Below are 25,984 nucleotides of genomic sequence, written 5' to 3'. Positions count from 1 at the left end.
GTGAGTCCAGTGGAATTTTGATGTTATGGATTAGTACAGTTGGCCAGTGGCTCAAAATCATGATCAGTTATCCATCTGCCAGTCAGCACTGAATATATTAATGAATCAAGGGTGACATACTCATATGGAAAAAACACCTGGGTAAGGTCATCAGCAATGGATTCCAGAACCAGTGGCACATCAAAAAGGGAAAAAAATATTGAATTAACAGCAATGTCAGCTTCCTTCTTCTCAATAATACTTTTAACAAGATAAACTGTCAATAAGTAGATAGCATTACATCATAAAAATCCTCTAAATTTATGGCTACATTACAAGCAGCCAGGGTGCATTGCCAAATACAGTATATTAACTTAACTGCAAATCAGCTTTATAGTTTGCATGTGTTAAAACCATTTCTTTTATGCTGCAAGTAACACTTGAAATGTCCCCCCTTTGGCAGTAATAAGGGATGGTTTTCAACCCAGAGAACATTGGGCCCAGCGAACAAGTTCTGAAGTACATTTTATATTTCACAAAGGCTCAGCTGAAGAGAAAGTTATGAAAGTGTCCAAAGGTACATTTGGACACTGACTTTTGTATGCTGTATAGTTAATATGCTTGCTTTCCAATAGTTCAATAGTTTCAATACAGAAATTGTTTCAATCAAAAAGCAATAAGCTTGATAAGTTTAAAAATGAAGATGAAAGGAAGGTGTACATCTCTTCTGAGCCCCACAGACTGAATACTATTTGTTTACTTGTGTGGAAAGATAAATTTTTGGCATACTTTATCAAATGGAAAAACACATGCAAAAATTATAGGGCTATTCAGAAGCCAAATGTTTAAGAATGGGCTTTTGTACAATATTTTTAAGCAATAGTTTCTGCTTAATTCAATTTGATATTTTTTAGTTAATTAGAAATCTGCTATACAGATTTCCAATCTTAAGGGTGTATGTTTATAATCTATGTTTCAATATCTTAGTTTCCTAAGGGAAAATTTAAACAAATTGCTGTAATTTACAAAACAATCCAAAATGACAATGAATTAGCCTTTAAATTTACCTCTTCCTAATATGTAAATGTAACAGATTTGGACAGAGAAATGAAAAAGAAAGGCTGTGTACAAATTCTTTGAGGAAGAAAATTTAACAGAACTTAATTGGTCTTTGGAGAAGGTGGCTTAGCAGACACATAAAAGACATACTTCAGAGAATTTTGTCTCATTGTTCTTTATTATGAGTGTGAGAAAAAAAACCCAAAATAAGACCATCAAGAACTGTCTGTGTCTTCCTTCATGAAAATGTAGCCAGTGATGTAAAAATTAGAGAAAATAAGAATTGATTAATTTCTGAAAATAAACATTTTCAAAGTCTTCCATTATGTATGAATGAGTCTTGAAGATGGCTTTTCTCTGTGGTTCTGCTTTTGGCAGTATTAGATCTATGCTTGATAATGTGTGAATTAATATATTTAACTACCGTTGAAAAACTGTAGAAAGTTTAGTAAAAAGTTTCTATAATAGCCTAAGAGAGCAGTGTCCTGGCAGAAATCCAGAAAAAATTAGTGAAATGAATAAGACTAATTCAGGAAGGCATAACCTAGGAGTCCTTAAAACAGTATTGTTATATTTTCAGGCATCATTGATAGTAAGGTAATTACAGATACTTAAGGGCTGATTCTGTATTATTTAATAGTCTAAGAGTGAACTGTTTGTGATTTTGAACTGTGACTCCTTTCCTTGCATTTATAGGTTTTTTCAAAAACCTAAAAGTTCTTGAACAAAATTTGCATTTTTTTTTCTGTAAAACTCAGTGTGTGGTTGTCAAGCTCAAGACAGGCTAAAACCTGGCTTTGAGAGCTTTTACTGGTATTTTATGGGTGTCTGAGGTTCTGCAGTTCTCAAGAAATGAAGAAACATGTACATTCAGAAATACTTGTATGAGCAAGAATACAAGCGAGAATTGAAATTTACTATGGACAACAATATTTCCAACTTTTACATCTGAATATTTCCAACTTTTGCATCTGCTCTCTGTGAGCCAAATTTGGAGAAGATTCAAATAAAATTCTGGAGCAAGATCTATCTTCTGTTGCATCACGGTCTTGGGATGTTTATTTATTATTTTATTTTGGGATTCCATTTAGTAGGTTTTCATCATTACAGAAACCTGTCTTATAAACATCTGTCTAGCAGAATATGGAGTATTAACTACTGTGACTAAAAGATTCTCACTCCCTTGCCTTTGTGCAAGTTAAAACACTGTGAAACTGTCTATTAAAACATGAGTCATCTCCTCATAAATAACTAGTTAGTCAAGCTTGATTTATCCTAGGTAAATTCATATTCATCTTCCAAATCACTGTATGGAAAATATGTGTTTGAAATTGTCTTCCCAGCGGACTTTGTCTGCAGTCTTCCTGGGGTTAGGCTGGGCATCTTGATTTTCCCTCTTGTTGCCTTCTTTATGGTTGATAGGAAACTTCTGTGATTGCTATCACCTTTCAAAAATGACTTACAGTGGCTTTCTGATGATATATGCAGGAACCCAGAGGGATGTATCTTCTCTAATCCTGTAGATTTCTTCATGTCCAGATGGCTTAAGCGTTCCCTAACTGTGAGCCTGTGACTGACACTGTACTCCCACAGACTCTGCAGTGCTACCACAGCTCATCATTTCCAGTGATGTCATAGACATCTGACAGTGCATAGATCCTAAATTCCTCCTACATTTTTTTCATGTGCATGTATTTGAGTGCAAACACTTGAGATAGGCTCTAGCTATAACACCACCTGAAGATGCTCCTGTCCTTTGAGTGTTCTCTATGTTCCCTTCACTCACTTTCCTTTGGCACCATCCTTGATGCACCTAGCTTAGAATCATAGAATAGTTTGGATTGGAAGGGAGCATTAAGATCATCTAGGTCCAATTCCCCTGCCATGGGCAGGGGTGTCATTCCCTAGACCATGTTGCTCACTGCCCCATCCAACCAGGCCTTTAACACTTACAGGGATAGGGCATCCAGAACCTCTCGGTGCAACTTGTTCCAGTGTCTCATTGCCCTCTGAGTAAAAAAATTCTTCCTAATATCTAATCTAAACCTGTTCTCTTGCAGTTTGAATCCACTGCCCCTTGTCCTGTCATTATCTGCCCATATTAAAACATCTCTCTTCCTCCTTGTTATAAACTCCTTCAGGTACTGGAAGACCAAAATGAGATCTCCCTGAAAGTTTTTTTCTTCTCCATGTTGAACTCCAGCTCTCTCAGTCTATCTAACTGCAGGATGGTTGGCAGATCAAAGGCTTGTTTTTCCTCACACACCATCTACTCCTACCATATTTGCAAGACGAAACTGTTTCACTCTACCATCATTTTAGCTGTAGGTCCTCTGCTAGCTTTCAGAACAACAGGCAAACTTCACCTTTTCCTCTTTTGTGCACAACAGACAAGGACATCTTGAAAATCTCTTTGATTATGTTATGTTTGATTATGTTTGTTTTTATTTTTTTCAAAATCTGTGTGAAGAAAAAGTACAAATATTCACTAACTGGAATATGTTTAGAGTTCCCTATGGCACCTTAAGAAACTAGAGGTCCAAAATTCTGTCATATCCATAATTACTGCTTGAAATACTGAAAAAAAATAGATTTTAGGATTCATGTATTTTGCAAACAAAGAAAAACATGAAGAACGAGCCAAACAAGAAAACAGCTAGCAGATGCTAGGCTTATGGTGTACAACATATAAATATTTTCCTTCTGAGGGCACATCTATTATTTACAAGAGAAAGTTTAGAAAATAAATGGTGGCAAGCTTCTGGGTTGCTAAGAATTCCTAAAGACTGAGCTAAAGATTTTAGTTTAGTCCACATAGCAACTATTTGGAGGGAGTCTCACTTTTCATGCAGTCATCTTAATTAGGAATTTACTTCACTAAAGGTAAAAAGTCCAATGTAAGAAATATAAAATGTATTCCTACTAAGAATGACCTTAAAAATGATAACTGTTTTTGTGTCACTAAAAAGCTTCTTTAATAGGAATATTTTAATATTTGGCTTCAGGTTTCTACAAACTCACTGTGTCAAAGCCTCTCTCAGATTCACAAAAGACCAAATTCCAACTGTGCTGACAAAGAAGCTTCCCCATGTTTATCTGTGCAATTGATAGCAATTATCTGTGGCCCTGTCACTCTACAGTAATTTCTGGAAGAGTAAAAAGAGTGGCATACAAACACCAAATATTCATCTAACTTGTGTCTTTCTCCTCTTTTTAACATAATTGTAAAAGAAAAAAAATAAAAAGAATAGTCCATAATCATTCAGGATCATCAAAGTAAATAAAAGGTCAGAAGGCCAGATACTGAGCTGCAAAACCTAGAATGTGTAGCAGTCTGTTCCAGGACTTTTAATCTGTTGACCTGTATATATGTAGAGCCTTTTGGACAATTAACAAATCTGTACGACTTCAGGAACAAGAGAGTGTGGCCAAAAAAAAAAAAAAAAAAAAAGGTGGAACAGCTATATGGTGTTTGTAGGAAGAGTCTTTGGAAGCTGTTTGGGAAATGCATTTCCACACATGCAGCTGAATATTGATAAACATACACATCCCATTTACATCCTTGCACAGAGTGCCTGGGGACAAGGTCAGTGACAAAAGCCTAGAACAAACAGCGCTGGGTTTTGGCTGTGGAGGAACAGTTATGAGCATGGAAAAGAGTCAGGTCTGACACCACTGATGTGAAAATGAATCCAGGAACATGTTAGCTGGAGGATTTTCCACAAGTCTGAAACATCCCACAGCTGCAACGTTTGTTTAAATAGACACTTGTTTTCTGAGTGAAATTACTTAGTGAAAATGCTGTGGATAAAACAAAGACAAGTAAGTTTATACCAGAGGTTTGTAGCCAGGGTTCTTTACATAGCTGAGCATCCACAAATGTGACAGCAATCAAGTGCACAAGATTTTCTTTTCCTGTGTTAATTGATGTGATGAAATTGTTCCTAAAGTTTGGAGAAGTTAGTAGAAAGCAACTGGGAGTAAGGAAAATGGTCCCAGACTCCTGGCAATTAATAAAACAGAGCTGAAATGTAAACAGCATGGTGTAGGTAGAAGAATTTCTTGCTAATCTTTCTGTTATTCTTTAGTAAAACAGCCTTTTTCCCAGAGTAATGGCCTGAGGTAATGAGTTTAGAAGTACATTTCCAAGTCCTAATGCATCAGACTGGAGACACATGGGCTTGTAGCACAACAAGGAGGATTGACACACTGGTGGTGGCTACACTGGATGGCTGAAACATCGGTGCACGAGCCATGAAACAGATGAGAAAGAGTGCTGAGAGTCCTGAAATCTACTTTCTTCTAAAGATAACTAGTGCTTTTCTTTGGCCTGAATACTACTAGTATCAGTCTGATGGCTCATGCAAACAGGAAGAAGGACCAAAGAATGTGTCAGTGAAGCAATCAAAAGGGTCATAAGGAATTACAAAAATAGGTTCATAAGGAATTACTGTCTTGGAAGTAATTATCATTCTTTTTTGCTATCTCCAGTGTTTCTCCATGTTTTCCCTTTTCTTTTTCTCCTTCCGTAGTCCTAGTGGTATCCTACTGTAAACACATTTTATTGCAGAAAGGTGTATTATGTGCTCCATGACGACAGAAACTGGTAGAAATAAACCCAAGTCCTCAATACCCAGTGTTTTCCATCAGAAATGTTCTTCTTTCCCATACCTGTGTGGTACCAGAGCAGTCCATACGTCCTCTCTCAGATGGCAAGGACTGCAGATAAGCACAGACCTGCCCAACTTCCTTTCCTCAGCCTCCTGCAGCCTGAGACACACATGGCCTGTTATTCACTGCCATGTTTCTAGGAGCTTGGGCAATCTGACTCTTAGCACAGATAAACACCACTTAATTTTGGGCTAACTTTGACAATTAACTTCTTTAATTCTTTCCATTGTTCTTAAAGACTTTGTTTCACAAATCCACCTATGTCTATGACTACAATTTTTTATATGATCACAATTTATTTCCTTGTAACTTCCTGTACCTCTGCAATATTTCTTTCTTTTTCTTTGCTTCTTTACTGGCCTTTTCTGAGAATGGCTTGCTATTTATGTGTCTGCCTTACCTTTTTTTTTTCCCCCAAGCTGTTTCTGACTGTTTCCTAACACTATTTTTAAATCATCATCTATGCTTGATGTGTCACCTGCTCTATTTTCCTTTCCACTGGTCATAATGTTATTGCCAAAGCTTATCAGCAAATATGATAATTACCTGCAATTGTGGAAATGCTGTATATAATTTGCTTTATGAAATGCTCTGGGGCCTTGGGTTTAGTACCAGTCCTTATGATGTTATAGTAGATATTCACTGATTCATTTGAAATATGATTAATTTTGTTCCACTTTTAATAATAATGGTTATATTTAGGACTGCTGCAATTTGAGAAAATTAATTTTCCTTAACCAAGTTTCATGTCTTTAACTAAGATGAGAGACAAAAAGGCACTTGGGATTCTCTGTCTGTAAATTCTTAGTGATGTGAATCCAGTTCATTTTTGCATCATTAAGCAAGAAAGATGAGGTGTTGATTTCCCAGGTCAGCTGCACTACCCTTGTCCCTTTATTCCAATATTGTTAAAAAATCTTCAGCCAGCTGTAAAGGAGGGAAGAGACTGAGGTTTTTCCAAGTGTAAAGGAATCCCAAGCTAGAGGAAAGTCATCTTTATGCCAGTTATCCTTCACTACTATTGCAGAAGGTGTTTTGGGCAAGGCAAAAAAGGAGCACACTGCATTCCTCCAGCCTGCAGCAAAAGAGAAATCCCTGAGTGATATTCCCAGCAGAACATTTTTTAGCAACCTTTGCAATCAAAAGTGAATAAACCTGGTGCTGAATCTTCCCTCTCACATGGCCTTTTCCCTTGTCAGTATCCAGGAAAGAACCTGATCATTATGCTTGTTTTGAAGTGGCCAAGTTCAGCACCAGTTATTAGCATTTACAAGATACAACTACTGCTAATAAAGTTGTGTAAATAAAGACTGAACATTATTCTAGTTAATTTTTTTTGAGATATTTAATTATTTTCCTGATGTTTTCACCTAACAAATTTTGTACTTATCTTGTTTGATTTTTTCCATCAGGATTTTCTCCTGTATCATTTTGGAAATGAAAAAAACACAGATACAAAGCTCCATGAAAAATAAAAAAATTCACCCAAGTAAATGTGACCTTGCAGAACTATGGGAAATTCTAATTCTAGGGAGTCTGCTTCAGCAAAATATTTGATGGCATTTTACCTTGCATATGCTGGCTCTTCTCAAAAGACAGCAGTGTAACAGCTACTGAGAAGAAATTAACTTACCCTAGATAAAACCAGGACAAATAGTGTTCAAGCCTGAGATAGCATCAGAAACTCCATTACTGTACAGAATTACTGTAAGTATAGGCTTTGTTATGCTGTAGAATAAAGATCAAAACTTACTACCATTTCATGTTAGAGACTGCAATATAGACTATAAATGTTCAGAAATATATATATGTGTATAAAATGAGTGCCTTCCAAATGCCTTCAATTTTACTGGTGTCAGTTGTAAAACCTTCTTCCCTCCCATAGTGCATGGCCAATATTACAGATCAGTCATAAAGGGTGGGGACTGTGCAAAAGCCAGGTACAGACATAGTTCTCTTCTAGATCTGAGCACCTTAAACTATTTGTTGGTACAGTTAAAATTATTTGTAATTGTTTTAAATGGCTAAACAGCCTATTCAGTGCTCACAGAAGTCAGAAAAAATTACTCTGAAGCAGTACAGAAACACTGAAAAGAGAAGCTCTTATTTCTTTTAAATATTACACTAATTTCTTACCAAAAATTGGCAGCAAGGTAAAAAGACAATATTAATAGATTAATTCTATCATGAAGAAAAAGAAAAAAGCCCTAAACAAAAGTGCAGCTTCAGGCAAATCCAGTTTTAAGTTGTTCAATTCTGCCTTCAGATTATTTTCAGAAACATTTCCTCTCAAGACTACAAATAATTTTGCACTTATATCGTCTTTCTTGTGAAATGATGAATTCTCCCTACATGAACTCAGCTCAGCACGAGCACGGTGTTGTTGGGCCCAGTTAAGAATTCTTACAGGGAGGGAGGAAGGCTCTACTCACCTCTTCACCCTTGAGAATTCTGCTTGGTGTCTCAAGGGCTACGAGCAAGTTGATACTTCCTCAGTGCATGCTAGGGAGCTTATGCTACTCTTTAAAATACTCTCAGTATGTTATGAGTTTGGCCAAAACAACCAGTGGCTTAAGAAGGAGAACTTTGCTGGAAAAAAAACCCTTGGAACTTCTTCCATGAACTCTGCTAGTAAATTTGGGTTTTTTAAAAAAACACTTTCTTGTTAAAATTCTCTTAAAAATAAGGGGTAGAATCTACAGCCACTTAGGCAACACAAATTTTCCTACAGACATAAAATTTGAGTGTATTAGGCCTTATAGAAAGCAAATATGGTCATCCAAATGCACAGCCAGTAATTTTTATATTCTTTATTCCATTGCTGCTAATAATTGTGTTCTTACCAAGGCCATGTAGGAAGATAAATGATTGTATCAAGTACAGTTTCTACAGAAAAGGGACACTCAGATGAAGAATTTCTGTTAATACAATTTATTGAGAGATAGTTTTTGCAGGTGCTCCATGTTATACATTTGGATTTCCAAATCTTCACCTAATATTTTTTCTTTCCATAGTGGCTATGGTAGATTAATCTTTATCCAAATATCCTTTAAAAGAACATTATGATTCGCCTTGCCAAAACTGCATATGAATTTTGAAATGGAGAAAATGTTCATGTTTGCTGTAAGAATTGGCACCCATTCTGTATCACTTCAAGAATGGTTCCTGCACTACTAGGCTGAGAAAAGTTTGAAGCTTAGTTTTAAAGGAAAATCCATTTATAAAAGGTGATGTTTATTATTTTTAACGCTTATTAAGCTGAAGTGGCTCTCTCCTTCTATATTTAAATTAATTTTTTTCATTCATACTTGTCTACTAGTGCCAAAAAAAAAATATTGATTTTGGCACTCTTTATCCTCTCTCTGTAACTTGTGGAAGAGATCATAAGCCAAATCCAGGCATGGTACATAGGATATAAGTAGCTCCCTGAAATCCAGTGTATTTGCCTGAGTGTAACATCATGGGCTGTACATGCAAAGGCTACAGAAGATCAAGAAAAGATTTCTATTCATTTTATAGCAGGTTCTTCTGGCTTTTGAGCCAGAGGTACTAAATAATCTTGCCCTTTCAGCAGTGTTTAGCTATATACTGGCTTGCATTGCTCAGAATGTGGTCAGCTTGGTCCCCTGGAAGCAAGGGCTCCCAGCCACAGGAGTGATGGTGAGTTCAGCCAGAAGGAAGAGTGAGGACCGTGCCTCCTGTCAGTAGGGTGTGCACCATCCAGAGCTGGCACCAGAGACTGTGGGTTTGCCTCACAATCAAAGGAAATGGGTTTGATGAGAGTTTTCAAATGTCTGAGAGATTTTTACGGCCCTCTGTATATTACTTCATATCAGCAGAGGGATTAATGTAGTCAAATACAGCATTTCTAAAGTGTTTTACACAGTAAAGGCACAACAAGGTCGTGCAAATAAGACTAAGAAGCTGTGTAGCAGATAATTGCTACCTATTATTACTATTATGATTATTATTTTTATCATTATAATATACTATTATTATATATCCCCCTAGAAAGTGAGAAAATATAACTGGCAAATTAGTATTTTCTTTCCCTTTCCCTTTCCCTTTCCCTTTCCCTTTCCCTTTCCCTTTCCCTTTCCCTTTCCCTTTCCCTTTCCCTTTCCCTTTCCCTTTCCCTTTCCCTTTCCCTTTCCTTTTCCCTTTCCCCTTCCCTTTCCCTTTCCCTTTCCCTTTCCCTTCCCATCACTTTATGTGTTCATGTATAAGACCATTATATGGGCCATTATATTGTATGATTTTCTGAGTATGTGCATGGTGAAGAACGATTTCTCCCCCTCAATGTGTTTATTTCTGAAAAAAACAATTAAGTAAAGAAAGCAATAATTTTTGGGGTAAGTGATACTAGCTGAAAATAATTTTATGTTAGTGAAAGCTTGATAAAGATGAGTCTCTAATTAAGTTCGGGTACTACTTTAATTTAGGGGTAAGTATAAACTATTAATAATGGGATCCTTTTATTATTACCTTGAAACAATACTGAATTGTGCAAATATATAAATATCTTAATTTACGTTGTAAAATCCTGAGATTATAACTTCACTCTTATGCTTTTCTCAATTAGGATATCTTTAGTAAAATCAGAAACACAGCCTACTCTGAGTACTCTAAGTTCATATTCCTTCAGCCAAGATGCATTTTATGAGTAATTGGCTACTTGGGTTAAATATACCATGTCCATTTTAGATCAGACATTTCTCAACCCCATATTAATTATCAAAATAGTTTGGAAAGCCAGTTACCAGTAATGGTGTGTTTGGCAGCTAACAACAATTGCATAATCAGCTTTCATTTTCCATTGTCCAGTGTTCTAAATAAAAAAGTATTACATACCATAGGATGAGGGACTTTTTTCTTACAACTATTTTCAAATTTATATTCAGTGCCCTAGAGCAAATTTAATAAATAACAATATTCTCAGGTATTCACTTGAATGCATTCAGTAAAAACACATGATTATAAACTGTTCCCCAATGTGTGTCAGAATCTTAATTTTTTACAAGTCACACATGACCAAGTTGCACTACAGACAGGGATAAATAGTTCTATGGACTAAGAAAACTTCTCTGGCAGCTTTGTGCCTAGCCTATTTTTCAGACAAGAAGTATGGGTTGTTTCCCAAGATTGTTATTTGTGTTCATAAACATAACCCATGTAAACATGATAGAGAGGAATATTCAAGGACTGAGAAATCTAACTGACATTCACAGAGGGAGAAGGGCATAGAAGAATTCTTTGTATGTGGTTTGCAGGCACTCTTTTTATATATTCTTTGTGAAATTTATGTTTTACTCTAGTAGTCACCCATGCATACCTTTTATATTTCTGCTTATTCTTTCACTTTCCATGGCACTACTATTTTGTGTCTCATGCTACCCCTTCAAACAACTTCTCTTTTGGTCACTCTTCTTTGAATTAATTTGGTCACTTTCAGTTAGATTTCTCATTCCATACTTGGACACTGAGATCTCTTTCATGAGGAAACAACAAACCTGTGTTAACCCTGAAACAACTATGAAGACCAAACATATTTTAAAATGTTTTACAAGCAAGCCCAAACTTCAACCTCTAAGACATAATATAGAACAGAAATGCTCTTGTTAGTTTAAAAGTTAATATAAAAAAATAGAATGCACACACAACCAAATAATGATTCCATTTAATATGAAAAAGAAACTGGGAGACAATATTGGATTTGATGATAAGGTATACTATTCTGGAGGAAGTTTATGAATGGATTTTAATTTAACATTTTCAGTAATGACCTTAGGGAAAAAAGGAGTTGATTATGTATATCTGGTTGTAGACATTATCAGTAAGAAAGTGACCATCAGAAATGCAGGAGAAACTGAATTGTTTTGAGTATAAAAATGTGTGATGTAAGGATTTCAACAGAAAATTTATTTGCATATAAAAAATGAATAATTCTAACCTCACACACTAAGCAAACATGTTCACCTTAGAAACTGAATACTTTTAGAATGGATTCTTTGATAATTTAACAAAGTACAGACCAAATGGAGGAAAATAATTTGGGTTTTTTAACAGGTCAAAATAAAGATGGAGAAGACATGTTACATTTCATAAACACAATTAGAGCCAACACTGAGGAATGGAGAAGGTAAAGGGTTTTTGGTGAGTTTGTCAGTTAATTAACGTAGTATTTCAGAAATACTGAAATGTTTTTGTTACTTCAAGTTGGAATCAAAGCCATGTGAACAATCAAAATTTACATTAAAACAGGTTCACACCACTTGCACTCCAATTTCCTGTTCCATTTCTCTTCACTCTTTAAGATCAAATATCATGAGTTCATTTGTTCCTTTGCAACAGGGAGATGTCCAAAAGTCAACTTCCAAACTGGAGAGCTTTTTAAAGATTATGAGTATATATATATATAAGTAAAGACTAGTAGATCCATTATGTGATAAAAGATTTCTACACACCCACCAAGGAGCACAGAAAGGCTGTGGCAGGAACAGGAGTCCAAATATTACCTTGGTGTGCTGCTCCCATACAGGAGCCAGCAGGCAGAGCTAGATGAAACACCAAAATCAGAACTCAGAGTAGAGGACACCTGTCTGGAGAGACCCTCCAGTGTTGTTTCAGGATAATCTCAGCCCCAGTGCCCAAGTGAGTTAGCAGCAGAGCACCTTTGGGACAGAGCAGTCACTTTGGTGTGGTACACATCACCCTGTGCAGGGGAAGAGTGCTCAGGGTAGCACAGGGCCGTGGATGTTCAGGGGAGGAAAGATGTGTGTTAAGATGATTAATACAATGCAGATGCATTCACTTGTCCTTTCACAGTATAGCAAGTGTGGTTCAAAATAATAAAATATGGAATCTATAAGTATGAAAGCAAGCCAGTGTTTCTTTACTTTGAAACAAACACTGATTCAGACACAGATTAGTTTTGGGGAAAAAAATGCATTTAATGTGTGAGGTGAAGTGAAGATGGGTCAAAAAAGCCTGCTCACAGATGTGAGAGATGTCAGCATTGGGGATGAGAGGCTATGAAAACATTCATTTGGTGAAAGTTACCAGAGAAAACAAAAATTTAGTGGAATCAGGTCCAAGTCGTTTTAGTAAGAAACAAACTGCTATTCATGACAATGTTTTACTCTGTATGTTATCTTTTTTTTTTTTTCTGTCCTAAAAGGTATAGGAAGAAATTATTCCAGATCCTGGAAATAATTGTCTTGAAACCAAATTCTTGTCTTATATTGACATAAATTTCCACCATGTGGAGTACAAAGTTGAAGTCAATTTTCTTCAAATAGCACAGTAGCTCAGCTGAAAAATGAAAAAAAGTAAAATCTTGGCCAGCAGCACTAAGCAGTAGGTGCTACAGAATTATGTTTCTATTTCCTGGTTTATCCATTCAATGTTTTCTTTAGGTGTATCTTGATTTTACTGCATTTGGCAAAAGGTAAGAATTACAACTGATGTATATGTAAACTTGTTGGAGCAGAATGCATGTGTTCTAAACTTGATGAGACAATATCTTGTCTCATTTATGAAAAGAAAAACCACCAACAGTAAATAAACCTATTTTGTCTTGATATATAAGATTTGTATGGAAGTTAGCAAGAAAGTATTATCACCTACTTATCTGATCTTTTATGGTTGACAAAAGCAAAACATGATCCCTTGAAAGTGCAACAACATGTACTGAAGGAAAATCAGATTCATTGGCATACTGTGTTATGGAGCATTTAATGAAACTTTATTTCAGAAGCTTTTTGATATTGAATGATTGTTTTAAGAAAAGAAAAAAATGGAAAAAAACCCACATGAGAAACAAAGCACTGGGCTGCTTTCACTTGAGAATCCTTTTGTAAGGAGTTTGGAATCAGTGAAACACAGTTTTATGGCTCTTCCTTTCCTTTCCATTTCTATTGATCTCCATTTTCCGTAACCATTAATGCATGCTGTGATGTTTCTGTAAAGTGACATCAGCTGGAACCTGATGATTATTTTTGGGGGATAGCATGAGCTATAAATGAAGGACAAGCATAAAAATGAATCTAAAATATTTATTGTTTTCAGTATTCATCTGTAGATATCATCAGTCTTTACATAAAACCCTCAACATCATTTAACTCTTCATTGCTCTTAAACACCAGGTAAGTCTTTGTGGAAGCAGATCCATTCTGCTTCTTGCTTTTCTTTATTCCAGCAAAGTGAGTTTTGTTAACTCTTTCATTCCCCTGCCTTTCCAGTAGATCATGATTCCACAATAGCCCTCGGCTCACCTTGTTGCTGTAGTCGACATTTTCATCTGTCGCAACATTCTTGAAGGCATTAAATGTAAATTTTGTATGAGAAGTTAACCTACTTCTCATACAAATGTGACTGGTATGTTGTCACTAGAGGACACAAGGAAAAACGACGCACCACAGCTATGGTCACAATGAAGAGACTAACTTTATTTCTTCTGACTCCAACATTTATAGTTTTCCAAAGGTGCCAGTGGCTTGGAGGGTGAACGTGCCACCTCTCCAACGACACTGGACAAACTACCTGTACATCAAATTTCTCCATCTCTATGAAGGAATACAAAACAATAGGTTATTTACAGAAAGTTGCATGGGAAAGTTTTCTACAAGAATGTAAACTCAGAAGGCTTTAGAAAATCTTAAAAAAATCAGGGCAATAGTATGTTTAGTTGTGGAGATTAAAAAATGTTAGGACACATAAACCTGAAACTATGAAGCTTTTAAAATTAAAGCCATTTTGGATCATATTATATTAAAAAAAAGCTTTGGCTACTGAGCCTTTCAGACAGTGTATGAACATAATTTTCAGATTCTCTTTGAAATCATAGGCTTAGAAACACAATGACCTCATCATGACTTAAAGAATCATTTGAAATCACTGCACTCAAGCGTCTTTAGGGATCATAAAGGCCGTGAATGTCAGGATTAATTTGCCAGTGCTTATGATGCTGTAGCTGCCTGTAATAAACAATATCTAAGCACAGTAATATACATTCTAGTGTACATAAAACTCTTGGCATTGTATACAATAAGAGCAGTGAAAGAAGAAAGAACGTAGCTGCCGCAGGCTCTCAGGGCTCCCACAGCTTTTGGGAGCCATCCAGCTGTGGGCAGTATGTGGTAAAATGACAAATTCAGGAGGAGGCATTGCAGCATGCTGCTGTGTTACAGAGGGGCAGCAGGAATGAATGACTCTAGGGAAGGAGATATTGATAAGCATCAAAGGAAGAGAGCAAGCAGATTCCAAAAGGTTACTTAATTGAGAAAATATTTGCATAATTTAGCAACAGAATTTTAGTACCTATCCAAACTAAATTATAGAGTGAAATTTTCTGTAGTCAGCCCATCACAAGTTCGATGTCCTTCCTATGCTGTTATAGATGTCTTCATGTCTTTAAAGGGAAATAAACAGAATTCGTACTTTTAAGGCAACAATCTTTCATGATAACTCATGTAGGCAAGCATAGATTTTGAAACACAGCCTCTCAAAGAATTTTTCTCAAAATTAATTTTTCAAATTTTGCAGGAAACATCTTTCAATAGGTTAAATAGAAACTAGATTTTATGTACAAGGCTTTCTTGTTCTAAAAGGTGGTGACTAAGAATAGATCTTCAATTGCTTACCTTTTCCTGAGTGCATAATAGACTTTTGTCTTTGTATTCCCCCCTGTACCTCATTCCATGTAAGAAATAGCTGAAACCATAACTTAAAACTTTATATTCCTTCTTTATTATTGGATATTTCTTTTTGCTGTTGAGAACAGCTGAAATAATGCCTGAGCCTCTATCCCTTTGGAAACCTGTTAGCTAATTTTCTGCTAACAAAAGTATCTTTTCTTCCCTGTAAATTATTATGGGGTGCATTCAGTTTTGTGTTGATGGCTGTCTTTCAGTTTCTTTTATACTCCATTTTTTTTTTTTTTTTGTGAGGGCAGAAGTCTTCTGATGATCTGTTTCATCACAAATACTCTGTCTTCCAGTGGTTTTCCTAGGCTTGATGGATGCAGCATTAAGACCGATGGATCTGGAAAATGTTGAAGGTCACTGAAGGGAGCTGACTGCAGCTCTGGAGCGTTCATTGTTTGGATGAGGAGGTGAGCACTTGGATGGTGAGCACTCCAGCTCTCACTGCACAGAGGTGCCTTCCTCGATGTCCTAAGGCTGCCTGGCTCCAAGGATGAGCTGTATAAAGTGAGGGTGTCAACTCATGCCTGGGACATTTGAATTAGAGCCTTTGAGTAAAGAGTGTGAAAGACCAGTCAGATGGTGGAAGCGCTGATAGTGCAACAAACTGAAAGATTATTGCTCCTCTTGCTGCCCCACAGAGTCTTTTGTTGATATTTTGAGGCACACAACTAAAATGACATATGTAGTCATATAACCCATTGAATGGCAGCCCAGTTTCTGCTACATTACTCTTTCCTACCTTTTCTTCACCTTTTCAGCTAAACATCTTCTGCTGCTCTAAGCCAAACCCCTATTTTTGGGTTTCTGTGTCCCATGCAAACAAATATATGAGACATGCATAATTTATTGCTTGATTCCTGAGTATATTCTAATATATTATATATAAGAATATATAAAACCTTGGTTTTTGCATGAAAATGTATCTGTGCTATGCAAGAATGATTTTTTTTATTGTGTATTGCCTGTTATGTATAGCAACAAGCACTGACATGAGTATGATTTCTTTAATTTTTTTTTTTTCGGTGGAAGCAGCAAAAGATACACTTTAGGAGAACAGTAAATCTCTGTGGCAGTCCTGAGCCCTGAATATATTTATTTTCCATACAGGGTGCAGCAACAGCAGCATCCAAGCCATTAGTAATTGCAGCTGAATATAAATATGTTAAATGGCCATGACACTTTCATAATATAATTTAAACTCTCTGAGGAATGCAAATATGTCCCTTTTTTTTTTTTTTTTTGCAAATTTCAACAAAGCAAGGCCGTGTATATGAGAGAGTTATTTTCATTTGAGGATAAAATAAACTCTTTTCTTCGTAAAAGGAACATAAAAGTTATGAGATAGTATAAAAGTAAGAATAAAAATATCTTATTTAAATATCTCCCTTAGAACATGCTACTTATTTCTCCAAAATATAACAACAATTTCTATAAAAAATAATTACTAGTCTACAGTAAACTTCTTTTGAGGCTCAAGACTTCATTTTTGTACTATAGTATTCCACAATAAAAGCATAATTTTCGAGTTACGTGTTTTGGGCCACACCTTATGGAAAGGGCCTACCTGCCTTCTAATTCTGCAGCATATGCAGAAATGTGAATGGTGAAATGGCTTTTGATCCTGGTAGAGATGAGTCAATTGACTAAAAAAGACAGAACCAAAGTTTTCCATCCCACATTTTCAAATACTACAGCCACAAATTGATCCTTCTGTCAAAGATGATTATTGAGGAGTCAACACAAAAAAGGTACCAAAAATGTAGCTAGGAGACACTCATACTCCTACCTTGAGGTTCTACTCTGTATTTTGCAGGCATTTCCCCCCTTTTTTAAATAGGAGTCAGTGGAAATAGGTCATTATAGTGAGAGTGGTTAGAACAAGTTTACAGGATTTGGGTATTTCTACATTTCACAGTGATGCAAGTACAGAGGATCTCTGTGTAGATATATAATCTTGCTGTTTGCTTATCTGCTTAAAGCAATTATTTCCCCCTCTCTTCAAATCTGGGCAAGTTTCTGTTTCTCTTATTGTTAACTACATAATTAACAGTGATAGAGATGTAGTTTCAAACAGTGAGTATTGCCAAGGGGCTTTCAATTTGGTGCTGATATTTGACCATCAAAGTATAGTTATCACAGATGGTGCAAAGATGAAGCCTCAGCTAATCAGGACAAATCACAAAGAAGTTCTCATGAAATTTCTAAATATCAAACTAATGAGGGGAAATGCAGAAATGTTTAACCAATCAAATATTTCTTGAAGCTGAAATTCAAGAACAATGGTAGGAATAATCCAGACTGCAATTTTTGAATCTTGAACCTGATTTTTTAGTTTAATTTGGTTTATTTTCCCAGGTTTTCATTTCCTTTTCTTTCCCTTCAACACCAATTCTTTTTCTTAATTTATTTCAGAAGACATTTATTTTTATTAATATAAATTTTCTTTTAGTAGAAACCATTTTCAGATTAATCTGTTACAGTGTCAAACCATAAATCACTGGATTTCTATCTATAGATTTGAAGATCTCCATGTGCCGGAGCTCATTGGTGTTTTTTTAACTATATAAGGTATTACAAATCAAATGTCTGCAAATATAAGGTAGAAGAACAATAGAGGCAGAGGGCATAGACTTTTTTCCCCTCCTGCATGGTCTGCACTTTTGCAACTTAGAAATAATAAAAATTACCAAACAAATTTTACTGAAAGGACAATCTAAAGGGTGGGGTTTATGGACTGAGCCTGTAACCACTGAAGTTCCCCAACATTAAGAACTTTAGACATGAAGAACCAATTCTGCAATCCATTGTATTCACTATCCTTGGGTCAGTGAACTCTTCTGTGTCACAGCAGTAGTAGAATTTAGATCAGTTTCTTCCCACTCCGACACTGGAGTGTTACAAAATGAGCCTTAATTTTTTATGCTACAGCTCTGTATTAGGCTGGTGATTCATACTGAACACAGCACCCACAACTCCTTCTATACCATTTTTTAATGGGTTTTATTAGTGCACAGGTGAAAGTCTAGACTAATTGTAGCAACAGTAGTGGAGTTGCTTGTATTGTATTGTGCAACCATGTGGGCTGGTGGGCTGAAGCTTGAGCAAGAAGGGCTGTTGCTGCCCTGAGACTTGAAAATGATCTTCCCACAGGTGCTGAGGGAAATAGTGAAAAACAGAAAGTGAAGAACGTGGCTAAAGTGGGGGAATACACAGGCAGAAACAAGACCAAATTTCACACAGCTTGGCAATGACGCATGGCACTTCCACTGAAAACACTTCTGTTTGAAGTTGAGAGAGTGATATGATGACATTAATAATCAGGTTGTGAAAACATAGGCAAATGATTGGCAGAGAGCCTGAGGAGAGGGTTTGCAGTATGATGTACAGCTTCAGCCTGGTCTGAAGGAAAACTTCACAAAGAATTCTGAGAATCATTTTTTTGGATAAAAAGTGAAAATACTCCATACTGAACAGGTCAGCAGCAGCAAGGATGCTGAATGGATTGTGCCTATTCATGCCTGCTTTCTTGGGAGCTGAAATACTGCCAGAGGCTTCTGTGTAAGGAATGGCTCAGCAAGCCAGGGTAGCAGCAGAGTAGGAGTCCAGCCAACAGAATGGATGTTAGAGCAAAGTGTTGAATCTGGCTAATTTAAATGACTGCAAAAGTGAGGATGATTAGAAGCAAAGATGATTTGTAGGAATACCAGAAAACTCAGATAGAGATGACTGGTGGGGATTAGTGAAGGGGACCAACCACCTGCAGCAATTCTGAGGAAGAACAGAAAATAGTTTATCAGCTATATAGTGAGGCTCTCCCTTCCCTGACACCTCAAATGGGCAGGTTGCTGACATCCTCCAAAACTTGGCCTTTTCGCTCCCTTGGGACAGCCAGGGAGTGATCTGGAAGGGGCATAGGGAGGATCAAACAGCTGCTCAGTCATGGAATTTTCAGCAAGGGACTTGCCTTTAAACAACTACCACATATCTTTTTTGAGGTTAGTGGTAATTAGCCACTTGTCAATTGTTGCTTTGTTTTTCATTTCTTTTTGCCCTCTGTAGACCAAATGAACTCTTATTCCATGTGTTGAACTCCATGCCTCACTGAGCATCTAGATGATTTAATTTTCTAGATCTTTGACTGAAAGCTCAAGCCGATGACATTTTTAGCCAGGACTTCTTGAAATATGAAGACTATCAGATGTGACTTGGGAAAGACAAACAGCAGAGAAATAGTGATTTGAGATCACTATTGAAAACAGTGATTTCAGTCTGAGTGCTGCTCAGACCGTGGGAGTAAGGCAGCTTTGCAGGCTCTTGTTTGGGTCATGGTGATCATGAATTCATAGGTGTGGATTTGGGTAGATGTGTGCAGGATTATGAGATTTGGGAGGTCAACTCAGTGTGGCTATATTTAATTTGTTTCCCGAATGAAGGGAACAGAAGGGGCACATTCCCCCATAGCAGTGCAGGAACAACAAGCAGGCAAAACATTTGTATGACATATACCACCATGAAATCCATGACAACTCAGTACACATTGATGCTCTCAGACATTTTTCTGCTTTATTCCAGAAAGATAGGTTTTCATCTGAGGGGATGTTGAAAATCACTTATATTGGATTGATCTTGATTTAAATTTCAACACAGACTGGATTGGATTTGAAGGAACCTTAGAGACCTTTTAGTTCCAACACCCTGCCACGGGCAGGGACACTTTCTACTACATGAAGTTTCTCCAGGCCCTGTCCAACCTGACCTTGAACACTTACAGGAATAAGGCAGCCCAGCTTCTCTGGGCAACCTGTTTCAGTGCCTGACCACCCTCACAGGGAAGAATTTCTTCCCTAATGTCTAATCTAACCCTTGCCTCTGTCAATGCCATTCCCCCTTGTCTGTCACTCCAGGCTCTGGTTACTTAGGCATTGGAAAGGGCTCTACAGTCTCTATGGAGTCTTCTCTTTTCCAGTCTGTACAACCTCAGCTCTCTCAGTCTGTCTCCATAGCAGAACTGCTCCAGCTCTTGGAGCATCTTCCTGCCCCTCTCTGGACTCACTCCACCATGAAAGTTCTTAAGTCATACTCTGGTACTGCTCCATGTTCTCCGAGGTACGACAGACACCCATACTCACTTGATGGATGCTTCCACGTGGCACAGTGAGGACAGTGTGAGAAGCTTGTCTGTACCACACTGCATTCCAACCCCTGTTCTGATCATCTGCTGCCTTTCACTGAAACCACATGAAAGCTACTTACAGGAAGTGAAACTTCTAGTAATAAAAAATAAGAGGTTAATGTGTTTTTTCTGCTTAGGTCACAAGCAGAAATTGACTCAATGATTTCATCACAGTCCCAAGTGGACATTTGTCTCCATTAGAAAGAATCTCAGTTTGACATGTTTTGAAAATATGTGAAGACCACAACTGAGGCTCAAACAGGAGGCATTTAACAAATGAGATGTTATTTTGATTAAAATTTATGATGGAAGAATATTGTGTGAAATACAGATCTCCCAAAGACAGAAAGAACTTTTAAAATAGGTTAAACTCATTGCTTCTACTTGTCACATATAAATATGTTTAATTTAAATACAGGTGATTCATACCTCCTGCTGGGTTAAATTAACGAAGAACTTTTGCTTTAGATCAATTTAGCTTCATGGACTTCAGTTAAGCTGGGCTAATAGTTCACTAGCTGGCTGGGTGGGTGTTTATATGAATGCCTCATTCAAAAACTAAAACCTTTGTAGTAAAATAGGTGAAATACATTAACTTCAGTATCATTCTTCACTAGAGACCCAGTCCTGGGCAATCTGAGTCTGTGGGACTGTTGCCAACATTTCCAGTGGATTGAACACTCTTTTAAATCCTCTGAGGGAAGTGGTCAGTCAGTTCTCTGGCTGAAATCCCTGTGCATGAAAGTGACATGTGGGCTTGGCTGCTGCAGGGTAAAAAGCCTACCTAGGACGTGGCTCCACAGATTGAGCTTTTGCCTCTACTCCTTCTCTACTGTCTCCGAGAATTCAACAAAGGTTCTGGCCCTGGAAGACAATCCTGAGATTTTAGTTTTGAATGGTAAAGTTAAACCAAGTTAGTTTAATACGAAACTTTAGTCTTAGGCGTCTCTTCCACATTGTGTGCGAGCCAAATTCAAACCTTGATTGTGGGTACACAGTATTTATAATGGCATGGAATTTGTGGAAGCATGTATTTATAGACTTCTTACTGTGGGCATGACTTAAACTTTTGCATGTATTTTCCTCTCCAGCCCAAGAGAGAGACCAGAATCAAATGCCTGTCAATGCACATGTTTTTTGAAACTTATGAAGGAGCTATCAGCTGTAAGTGCTTCCACTGATCACATTAGATTCAGCAGTGCAGTGGAAGAGGAGTTTCCAAATTATTAATATTTGAGTTAAATCTATTATATAGAGCAGGTGCCTTCTTACCATACACAACACCATAACAATATTCTAAACCAGGAAACTAACCTTTTCACATTGCAGAAAATAAGGAAAGAGCAGGCTGATGACATAGTAGCATAGACGTAGGAATGGAGACTTTTTATTTTTAATATTAGCAAGTGATCTCAGTTCTTACTACCTGAGGGGAGGCATGGAAATAGGGCTGGAGAGAGTTAGCTTTCACATTTTGAATAAAAACATTAGAAGCTAAGGTATGCCATGAAAGTATATACATATTAGACAACTTGGACATAAATATTTCTGAGACTCTAGTTAGAGAACAAATTGTTTTCAAAAGAAGACACTTCAAATATTTAGCATTCATCTTCACTAAGCTATTGGGATGCTGACTTTGATAACAAATTATCAGTATTTATATGCTAGAATATTTATACGGTATTTTTAAGAATACAAAGCTTATTTCTTCTTGGTTTTGAGGTTCAAGAATATGATATTTCACAAAGTAACTTTTATCACACTTGTATGACCATATAGAAGGACAATCCTAAGAAGTTCTTGACTGGTTATCTTACCCTTAACTGGTTATCTTACCCTCTGTAAGGAGACCTATAGACCTATATTAAATTGTTAATCACTGAGTCTTTATAACACATTGTTTCCAATAACAAAATGTCTTTTTAAATTTTTTTTTAAAAATTCAGATTCAATAAGCACTTTTTCTGCAAGCTAAACCCTGAATTGTCATTATGTTTGCTGATACATTTGTTTGTATACAGAAGGATGCTTTTTTTATGACTGCACAGGATGTTCCTTTTCTGTTTCAATCAAGCAAACTTGCTGAACTCTTTCATATGGAGCTGAATTCCAATGCCAGTGAAATAATCAAAATGCAGCCACTGTCTAGGCCTTCAGCATGCACAACACCCCTTCTCTACCCTAATTAAGTTTATTTCCACAACATCCAGTGCTTCAAAAGTGCTCTGGGACCAGAGAAATAGCAACATAGGAATATATGTCATCATCATCTTGAGGACATATTTCTGAACTAGTGTGAGAGAATATAGATTCAAATAATTTTTTTTTTCATACTGAGAAAGAATTTAAGCATGATTAAAAAAAGGCAGAGATTCATTTATGGTTTCAAAAATCAAAAGACCTGCTAGCTTAAATAACACAGTATGAAACCAATTATTAAAAATAAATGAATTGAGAAAACTGATTGATCTTGTGTGCTTTTTATAGCAGCTCACAGACACATGAAACATTTCACTTATGTTACAAGCATACAATTTGGTAATCATTATACGCAAACTTCAGAGGCTGATTATCACATTTCCGTAGAAGTTAATGTCTTCTGCAGAAGGCAAACTGTTAAAGTCAATTACTCAGTGTCTTTAGAAACTGTATTTTCTTTTGAAGGCTTTGGGGCAAAGTTTGGCACTCCTTACTACTAAACTAATCTGAGCTGCAAAGAAATCTTTCCACTGTTGAGCAAATGATGACAGCATAGTGTTACTCTTTAGTCTATACACTATAGTATTACACTGCAGTCACAAGTCAAGGAAACAGACTTGAAAAAGCATTTTATGCCATTTCTGGAGTTCAACAGAAATTCTCAAATGAAACTACATCTCAGAAAACACAAATTGAGAGCAACCAGAACTTTTGCTATGCTGCATCTTTTTAGATGGCAAAACCAGCTGCAGCTGCAATAGTTGCCTCCAGACAGCAGCTGGTCAAAAGATCCATCTGAAAAAAGACACAGCATGGGAGAATGAAGGACTAGGTACAGGTTCTTTGATAATTTACTACAGTAGAATGATATAATTGTGAAAAGAAAAACAAACAAACAAAAAAACCAAAAGCAACCCCTTGTCCCAAAGCAGACAAAGCAGACCCTTGTCATGAGCTGTCTATAGCTTTAGGCAGGGCCCCACCCCTGGTGCCATCAGGTCATGAATGATGTGACTCCTTCCATCTTGTACATCCAGTTTCCTTCAGAAAGGAAAAGAAAAAAAAAAATAGACATGGATTTTTTTCACCAAAGGTAAATCTTATTTTCTGAATACTTCTGGCGCTTCAATGAATAATCTAATCACACATTGGGAAATCATGGAGATCAGAAAATCACATAACTGTTGGCTGGCAATTCACCTCATCTACTTACTGCCTCTAACAGAGTTAGTTTAGTCTTTGCTAGTCCTGTCAGGTGTTGGAAATGTTCCTAAACATTCCTGATGCTAAAGAGCCCACAGCATGCCCAGGTTTTTCCTACACTTTTAGCTCCCTTTTTCCTTTTGCTGCTGAAGACCATTACTTCTTAAACCATTAGTAACCAACAAGCATGTTCAGAGCAATTTGGTTGTTTATTTCACATTAGTATTCCTGACATAAAAAGCCAAGCTATTCAGCTTTCTCTGCCAATTAAATCCTTGTTTGGGTTATACATTGGGTTATACATCTGAAATTTAGTCCCTGTGTCTCTTGCACTGGAATAAAGGCATTTCTGAATTGCAGCTGATGCACCATCAGCTTTTCTTTTCATTCTTTTGATTCAAAATTTTATCCCACTACCTTCTAAGCTTCTCTCCTGTTTATCCTTACCTGGAGGAATTTTCTCCCTATCCCCTCAATCCTAATTTAAAACATTATTCATTGCATTCACAACTGTGCAACGATACTGTTGTCTTTTCTCCAGGGGAGCCCATCCTCCCTCAGCAGCTACAGTATACCATCATGTGATGAAGGAAAGGAAAAGCCTGCTGCTGACATTGCTGACATGGCCATATTTACCCTCAGGCTTTACTTATCCCTGTGTGAACCCTGTTTTTTTTTCCCCAGGAGGGTTGATGAGAGCAGCACTTGCCACTGCTAGAGCGCTGCAGTCACTTGTGGTCGGCTTAGGCTCAGTCTGGGCTGTGCTTTTATCTGTGCGTGAAGGAGGATGTGTACCAGGAGCCCAGATGTATCCCCTCTGGCTGTCAGTAACATTTTGGACAGCTGTTAGCAGGGCTGGGAGGCAGATGGGTTTCTCCACTGCCAGCAGGGGGAGGTCACCAACTACTTTTATGTTTGGGCATTCTTGAGAATGAGGGTAGCCAGTCTCCCAGTGTTTCGGGTTTCTGACTCTTCTTTCTCTGCCATTGGCATTCCATCTTCCTGTGCTACCCTAGCTGCATATTTATCTCCAGAAGAATTAAAAAGGAATAGAACCCCTTCTCTGAAGAGACAAAATAGTAATTTTCTAGGTGGTGTCAGCAATTTTGCCTAAATTTTGTTTATGTGGCTGACTTTCGGGCAGTGTTCTATCTCAAAATGGAGCAAAAATGGAGACTTAAAAGATCTTCAATAACTCCTTGCAAGTAAACTTGACTCCTCTTTTTAGTTCCTGCTTTGGGCAAAGCATGAATGAAGTGCTTGGTTTTTACCCTGCATTCACAGACCATGTACTACTTCCATGTTATAAAATGTTCTGCTGAGAAAACACAAAAACCCCTTGATGATTATGCAGAATCTAAAATGTTATTAACAAAACATCGTCACTGCAAATTTAAGAGGCAGCAAAATAAAGAAGCATGAATGCTAGCTTGTGTAGATTTTAAATTCTTTTTCTTGCTGATTTTTTCATGTTGAATATAACTTGATGGCATTTTTAGACATTCAAGAAATATTGATTTACTGCAATAGAGCTACTCAGGAGATCAAGCTATTTAAATAGCACCGATGATGAAAGGGGGCTACTTATGTGACTACACATGAAAATATTGCTTCATATTTGCAATAGTCCATAATTTGATCATGAGTGTTCACATAATTATGAATTATTCATAAGAATATGATTTTTTTCACACAAAATTATAAGTTGCCTGAAAACTTTTCTCAGAAATAATTTTTACATTTTCCTTCTTCTTTAAAGTGTTCTAACCCATTATCTCAAAAAAGCAGAAGTAGTATATTATTGATTAGTCATACTTCACTAGAAATCAATCACATGCAACTGAATTGATTTTATGAGTCAAGAAATCTGAAAGCTGAAATGAGTTTACAACAAGCATTATTTTAAATTAAGCACTCAAAATATATGACATCACTGGCAAGAAAGGATTTGAAACAAAAAACCCCACAGGTGATTTCTTTTTGCCTGATGTAG

Source organism: Vidua macroura, chromosome 3, assembly GCF_024509145.1.
Source record: "Vidua macroura isolate BioBank_ID:100142 chromosome 3, ASM2450914v1, whole genome shotgun sequence".
Classification (NCBI taxonomy): domain Eukaryota; kingdom Metazoa; phylum Chordata; class Aves; order Passeriformes; family Viduidae; genus Vidua; species Vidua macroura.
Note: the sequence above shows the minus strand (reverse complement) of the source record.